Raw genomic sequence first — 8,189 nt, 5'->3', positions numbered from 1 at the left:
CACCAAGATGATTCAAGATTACGGGGAGGTAGAGTCTTCACAGAGGATAGCGAGTTGGGTCTCTGGAGTGAACCCTAATCCAAAATGACTGCTGTCCTTATAGAAAGGAGACATTTGGACAGAGACAAACACATACACAGGGAAGACAACCTGAAGACACCAGGAGAAGGTGGCCATCTACAAACCACGGCGCACCTGAGGCTACCAGAAGCTGACAAGCATGGAACAGATTCTGTCTTACGGCCATGAGAGGAAACCAACCCTCGAGGCCAACACCTTGATTTTGGATTTCTGACCTCCAGAACTACAAGACAATACATTTCTGTTGTTTAAGCCACCTAGTTGTTGGTACTTTGTAGTGGCACTAAAGGAAACTAACACACAGATGCATGCCAAGATGGTGGTTTCTTTTGGTTGGTTTCACATTCGTTAGTGACCACTCTTGGTGATACACTATTCTAAGCCTGTAAGTCCAGTAGTTGGAATCTCGCTGAGAGTTATAACCCAAATAAATATTCCAAGGACAAACAAACAAACTAACCAATATTCCTATCACTGCCCCTCAAGCCAAGTGAGAAGGTGAACAATTTGCATTTGGTTCCTGGACAGTGGCATGGCCTGGCATCTGACACCCCCTACTGTTCTTACAGACTTCTGGGTAAAGGTCTTCACTTGCTGCCCTTGTACAAACTTTATTGTCTGTTCTTTGTTTTTTTTATTTTTTATTTTTTTTGAGATAAGGTCTCACTCCATTGCCCAGGCTGGAGTGCAGTGGCATGATTACAGTTCACTGCAGCCTCCACCTCCCAGGCTCAAGCAATCCTCCCCACCTCAGCCTCCCGAGTAGCCAGGACTACAAGCGCATGCCACCACGCCTGGGTAACTTTTCGTATTTTTTTGTAGAGATGAGGTTTTGCTATGTCGCCCAGGCTGGTTTCAAATTCCTAGACTCAAGCCATCCTCCCACCTCAGCCTCCCAAAGTGCTGGCATAACAGGTATGAGCCACCACGCTTGGCCAAGGAGTTAATTCTTAATTATTTGCACCTAAGGTCCAAAAGCAAAATATAGCAGTCATGTACGGTCATTACAGACTATTTTACAATATGGAAAACAATGAAGAGGGAATGATTACTCATAGATATCACCCAGGAAAAAAAAAAAAAGTATTGGTATTGTCATATTAGCATATGTCCTTCCAGACTTTCTTAGGGAGACATGAGCACACTCACCTACATACAACACTGCAGATATGTTCTGTGCCATTTTTACTTGCGATTATGCTATGAGCACATTTTAGTGTTAATCAACTGAAATTTAGATAATCATTTTAACAGCTACTAGTATTCCATCAGTTGAATAGGCCATAATTTGTTTAACTGCTCCTCTGTTTTTTAAGGAAGTTTCTCCTTTTTGTTGTTGTTGTTGCTACAGATAAAGTTGCATAAACATGGCCTACATCCATTTTACACACCTGTCCAATTTTTCCTTCAGATAAAAGTATGCGTCCTGAAAAAGCTTTTGATTCGTGTTACCAAAATATTCCTCAGAAGTAATTCCAACAATTTGCACTCCTAAAAGTAATATGGGACAATGGCTTTCTTCTACACCCTACCACACCCTCTTATTTTTATTTGCATTTATTTGGACATTTTGTGACTTTTTAAAAATATGTTTGTTGTGTATTTGTGCTCTGCCTATGTATATCTATCTGACGCCTGTTTGGGAAGGCAGAGAGAAGTGTTTGGAGGTTTTGGTTTTGGGTTTGTGAATTTTTTTAATTTTAATTTTAATTTTTTTCCCCTCATTCTGTGGCCCAGGCTGGAGTGCAGTGGCGCGATCTCGGCTCTCTGCAACCTCAGCCTCCCAGGTTCAAGTGATTCTCCTGCCTCAGCCTCCCGAGTAGCTGGGACTACAGGCGCACAGCACCATGCCCAGCTAATTTTTGTATTTTTAGTAGAGATGGGGTTTCACCATGTTGGCCAGGATGGTCTCGATCTCTTGACCTCATGATCTGCCTGCCTCAGTCTCCCAAAGTGCTGGATTACAGGCATGTGCCATCGCGCTCAGCCTTTTTTTTTTTTCAATTGATTTCTTTTTTGAGATTGTACTGCAAAAAGAAACAGGAAGGAAAAAAAAAGAAAAATGGAAGGCCATGGGCTGCTGTTAGATTGAGACATGTATGTCACCCCAGTCAGTGTATCTGTGGTCATTTTCATTCTCCTAGCCATCTCCCAAGTAGGGCTAGCCTGACTCCTTTCTTGCTCTCACTGTCCTTCCCCTTCTTTTTGTTTTTTTTTTTGTTTGTTTGTTTTGTTTTGTTTTTGAGACAGAGTTTTGCTCTTTTTGCCCAGGCTGGACTGCAATGGTGCGATCTAGGCTCATTGCAACCTCCACCTCCTGGGTTCAAGTGATTCTCCTGCCTCATCCTCCCAAGTAGCTGAGGTTACAAGCATGCGCCACTACGCCTGCCTAGTTTTGTATTTTTATAAAGACGGGGTTTCACCATGTTGGCAAGACTGGTCTCAAACTCCTGACCTCAGGTGATCCACCCGCCTCAGCCTCCCAAAGTGCGGGTATTACAGGCATGAGCCACGGTGCCTGGCCTCCTTCCTCCTCTTAACCAGGCACCTCCAACCAAGGACTCTCTCCCAGAATCTTAAGGTTACAAAGTTGTTTATGTCAAGATGTGGTTCTCATGGTGCCATTAAAAAAAGAGAGAGAGAGAAGACAATATTCATTGCCTTCCTTATCATGTAAGCATGTTTACCAATATTATTTTATGAATTGCCATTAACATTTTCTTTCCTTGTGACATTAAGATAAAGCTTAAATAGTAAATATGTAGTTATTAAAGTGTGTATTCTACAGTTTCAGAAAATCTTGAAATCTTATTTTGCGGCCGGGTGTGGTTCACGCCTGTAATTCCAGCACTTTCTGAGGCCAAGGTGGCCTGATAGCTTGAGGTCAGGAGTTCGAGACCAGCCTGGCCAACATGGTGAAACCCTGTCTCTACTAAAAATACAAAAATTAGCCAGGTGTCGTGGCAGGTACCTGTAGTCCCAGCTACTCTGGAGGCTGAGACAAGAGAATTGCTTGAACCCAGGAGGCGGAAGTTGCAGTGAACCAACATGGATGGTGCTACTGCACTCCAGCCTGGGCGACAGAGTGAGACTCCGTCTCAAAAAAAAAAAAAAAAAAAAAAATCGTATTTTGCAACATTTTGGCAAGACTTGAAAAGAAATCCACTTTTACATATTGATTCACGTGTATATAATAGCTTCCTCAAAATTAACAGGTTGAGGAAAATGCCCTAATGAAACGGAAAAACAATTAAGTACATGCAATTTAAAATTAGGCAGGAGGCACAGAGTTCTACAAAGATCACTTTCTGCATTGGCCCATTAGCTCAACAGTTCTTGAGAGTTTTGGCTTATTTTCTTGGCTTTTTAATCTAAGTACGTAGTGAACATCTTTTAATATTTCTGTAGTATTTATTGATCTGCACACTTCTACCATTTTCAGCATTTTTCCTATTTTTGTTTCAATTCAATGCAAAATATGTTTATAATTGTTATAGCATTAGTACTATTTTGTTATATTGTATTTCCGTGTCTGTTTCTAAACTAGAAGTGCTTTTAGGGCAAGGATCCTGTATTTTCATCTTTGTATCACAAGCACCATATCTGGCATATTATAAATACTGTTTGATTTGGTTTGGTTAGGATTGGAGGTGGTTTTTTGTTGTTGTTTGGTTGGTTTTTGGTTTTTGATTTTTTTGAGACAAGATCTTAACTCTGTTGCCCAAGCTGGAGTGCTATAGCACAATCATGGCTTACTGAAGCCTCGACGTCCTGGGCTCAAGCAATCCTTCCACCTCAGGCTCCCAAGTACCTAGGACTACAGGTATGCCTCACCATGTCCAGCTGATTTTTTTTATTAAAAAAAATTTTTTTGTAGAGACAGGATCTGGACATGTTGCCCAGGGTGATCTCAAACTCCTGGCCTTAAGTGATCCCCCCATCTTAGCCCCCTGAAGTGCTGGGATTAGAGGTGTGAGCCACTGCGTATTTCACCTGTTTTGTATTTATAAATGAATGATGAGCTTCTGCTATTTTTTTTTCTCTATTTTCCTGCATTCTATTCCACCTACCACAAAACTTTAGGGGACACTGTTCAGTGATTTGTATAGAAGTGGGAAATGTTTGTTTTTTTTTTTTCCTCAACGTAAGGTGGATGGAATTTCCCTAGTACCAAAGGAAAGATTGTTGTAGTCAGCTAAGCTAAAAAAAGAAAGTTCCCCTGAAGAGATACATTAATGTTAGTGATTACCATGTAGCTAGCTAACGCTATTACAGCAATGTTTCTCAAACCAAAGTGTCCTTGCACAGTTGCCAGCTCACTCAGGTAACACCCAGTTTGAGAAACTACAGATTTGGGCATTCTCATTGAGCAGAGGTCTAGACAGGACCTCTGCGTGGCTGAGTCTATTAACTTCTATGTCCCAAATACAGTCTTTGCAGCATAAGGTTACGGACAGATAGCAAAACATCCATTTATGAAGGACAGCAAACGTTATCTGTTCACTCCCATCTCCTGATTTGCTTCCAAACTTTTAAAAGCAAAAATCCATTTTTATATTTCCTTTGTAAATAGATAACATAAAAAGCATAAAGAAGAAGATAGATGGTCTCAGGAGGGGGTCTGGGAAGCACGGTGGCCATGATCAGCCAACCTGTGCCCAACAACAGCGCCAAGATGCCCATCCTGGGGCTAGACACCTGGAAGCCCCTCCAGGCCAGGTGACCGAGGCTGTAAGGGTGACAGTCCACATTGGGTATCACTGCATTGACTGCACCCCTGTGTACCAGAACAAGAATGTGTTGGTCGGGGTGGGCATGCAGGAGCAGCTCAGGGAGCAGGTGGTAAACTTGAGGAGCTCTGCGTCATTCGCAAGCTGTGGTGCACGACCCATGGGAAGGGCCTGGGGAGAGAAGCCTGCCAGAAGACACTCAGCGCCCGGAAGCTGGACTGCCTGGACCTCCGCCTCATTCACTGTCCCACCAGCTTTAAGCCCCGGAAGGGATTTTTCCTATTGGATGAGTCAGGCAACATGGTCCCAGTGACACCAACATTGTGGACACAGGGGCGGCCATGGAAGAGCTGGTGGATGAAGAGCTGATGAAAGCTATTGGCATCTCCAACTTCAACCATCTCCAGGTCAAAAGGATCTTAAACCAACCTGGCTTCAAGTGTAAGCCAGCGGGTCACCCGTACCTAACTCAGGAGAAGTTAACCCAGTACTGCCAGTCCAGAGGCAGCATGGCGACTGCCCATAGCCCCCTTGGCTCTCCTAGCAGGCCCTGGGCCAAGCCTGAGGACCCTTCCCTGCTGAGGATCCCAGGATTGAGGCGATCGCAGCCAAGCACAATAAAACTGCAGCCCAGGTTCTGATCTGGTTCCCCATGCAGAGGAACTTGGTGGTGATCCCAAGTCTGTGACACTGGAACACATTGCTGAGAACTTTGAGGCCTTTGACTTTGAATGAGCATCCAGGATACGACCACCTTGAATGGCTACAACAGGAACTGGAAGGGTGTGCACCTTAATCTGTGCCTCCCACAAGGATCACCCCTTCCACGAAAAGTGTTGAAGCTGTGGGTGCCTGCTCATCCCCAAGCGACCTACACCTGTTTTTCTTGCCTCATTTTTCTTGCAAATGTAACATGGCCCGGGTCCCTCAGCAGTAGGACAGCAACCTGTAGATGGACCAGTGAAGCTTTGTCTAGCTTAGGTTGGATCTGAAGAGCAGCATCAGTAGAGTAGAAGTCTCTTCCAGTTTGCTTTGCCCTTCTCAACCTGAATACCCTTTTCTGACCAAAGAGAAGCAAAATCTACACATTCTAAATAGTGTCATTAACAGTTGAGTTTTAACTTCTTGGAGCTGGTAATCCTTTTGGCAAGACTTCTCTTTGCCTCAAAAAGTGCTTTCGTGAACTTGAAAAAAAAAAAAGAATAAAACCAAAGGATCCACTAATCCTATTTTTCGTATAATGACTGTTTATTTTCTTTTTCTTTCTTTTTTATTGAGACAAGGTTTTGCTCTGTCACCCAGGCTGGAGTGCAGTGGTATGATCATAACTCACTGCAGCCTCTAACTCCTGGGTTAAGCAATCCTCCCACCTCAGCCTCTCAAGTAGCTGGGACCACAGGCATGCATGACCCCCAGCTAATTTTTTTTTTTTTTTTTTTTTTTTTTTTTTTTTTTTTTGAGACGGAGTCTTGCTCTGTCGCCGGGGCTGGAGTGCAGTGGCCGGATCTCAGCTCACTGCAAGCTCCGCCTCCCGGGTTTACGCCATTCTCCTGCCTCAGCCTCCCGAGTAGCTGGGACTACAGACGCCCGCCACCTCGCCCGGCTAGTTTTTTGTATTTTTTAGTAGAGACGGGGTTTCACAGTGTTCGCCAGGATGGTCTCAATCTCCTGACCTCGTGATCCGCCCGTCTCGGCCTCCCAAAGTGCTGGGATTACAGGCTTGAGCCACCGCGCCCGGCCCACCCCCAGCTAATTTTTTAAATTTTTGGTAGAGATGGGGGTCTCCCCATGTTGCCCAGGCTTGTCTCAAACTCCTAGGCTCAAGCTATCCTCCCACCTCAGCCTCCCAACGTGTTGAAATTACAGGCATGAGGCACCACACCTGGCCATGACCATTTGTTTCCTTGTTGATTGATTGATTGAGACAGAGTCTCGCTCTGTCTCCCAGGCTGGAACAGTGGCATGATCTCGGCTCACTACAACCTCCGCCTCCCAGGTTCCAGCAATTCTTCTGCCTCAGCCTCCCAAGTAGCTGGGATTACAGGCATGCACCACTACCTCCAGCTAAGTTTTGTATTATTAATAGAGATGAGGTTTCACCATGTTGGCCAGACTGGTCTTGAGCTCCTGACCTCAGGTGATCCACCCGCCTCGGCTTCCCAAAGTGTTGGGATTACAGGTGTGAGCCACTGTGCCTGGCTTGTTTATTTTCAAGATAAGAAAATCAAGTATATGGTTGAAACATCCCAACAGAACAGAAAAGAGTAAAATTAACAGTCCAAGCCTCCCACCAGCCTCCTGACTCCTTTGTCCTTCACCGTGTTCCTCAAGGCTTCATGGGACTCTACAGTTGGGTATCACGTCACTGCCCACTGAAAAGCTTAAAAGACTCTAAGTTTTTGTTTTGGGGATAACATTCTTACATGTTAGTTTGGTGCCGAATCCCTTCATGATCTGACCTCTCAGGCCTTCTCTGCTCAGGGTCCACCACTTTACGCTCCCAGAACACAACCCATTCTTATCTCCTCTGCTGTCTCCAGGAAAGCCTCATTTGCTTGTCAAGGCACTTATCTCTGTATTTTCACAGTAGGTTTCTTCTTCCATGCACTAGGAGAAATGGAAACCCTCCAGGAATACAAACCTAGCCCCCAGGCAATTTTTATTCTCAGTGCTTTGCCCAGTGCCTGATATCTACGGATCACCAAATGAATGTTTTTGCAAGAACAGAGTCACCAGGGAATTGCAAAACAGCAAGGGCAGGATGGAGTAGGCAAGCAATTAAATCCAGGAAATGGTTAAAAGCAAGAGGAGTACACTTCACTCTGGAGTTGAAAGAGGTGGCCATCTGCGTCCGGCCTTCCTCTCGCTCCCAGCATGGACACCGGCTTCCTGAAGATAGGGAGGGCTGTTCGGTGGGAGGGCTGTCAGTCCCACAGATGGCTGCGGTGGCATTAGCAGAGTGCTGGATGAGGGTGCCTTTTGGATGAGTGGGTCATGTCACAGAAACCTGATTTGCCTTTGCTAGAAAGGTTGGATGGGAAGGGGCATCCCGGCAGGGGCAGAAGGGAGCTGGTTTCCTGAGAGTGGTGACAGCCCCCTCCTGTAGCCAAAAGGGGACCTCCACATTTTCTTCTAGCTTGTCTAGCCCAGAAGAACTGGGGTGGAGGCCAGGGTTCGGGGAGACACTGGAAACAGGAACACATTCGTGGACTATGAACTTTGCAGCTGCACAGGTAGAGTGGAGGGTGGAAGCCCAGCTTGCCGGGGTCCTGAGTTGACAGAATGGATGGCATCTGGGAGACATAGGGCTAATGTGGGAAGCGCATTCATTCAGGGCTCTCAGACCTCCAGGGAAGGAAGCCCGCCCTGGGCAGAAGG

At 45.4% G+C, this 8,189-nt stretch overlaps 1 pseudogene; it reads left to right on the top strand.

Annotated features, from left to right (window-relative positions):
- Positions 1-4,476: 4,476 nt before the first annotated feature.
- On the top strand, positions 4,477-5,805 carry LOC117096695 (annotated as a pseudogene).
- The last annotated feature ends 2,384 nt before the right edge of the window (positions 5,806-8,189 follow it).

Source organism: Trachypithecus francoisi, unplaced genomic scaffold (genome assembly GCF_009764315.1).
Source record: "Trachypithecus francoisi isolate TF-2019V2 unplaced genomic scaffold, Tfra_2.0 Lachesis_group14, whole genome shotgun sequence".
Lineage (NCBI taxonomy): Eukaryota > Metazoa > Chordata > Mammalia > Primates > Cercopithecidae > Trachypithecus > Trachypithecus francoisi.
This window is presented reverse-complemented; position numbering and strand designations above follow the sequence as displayed.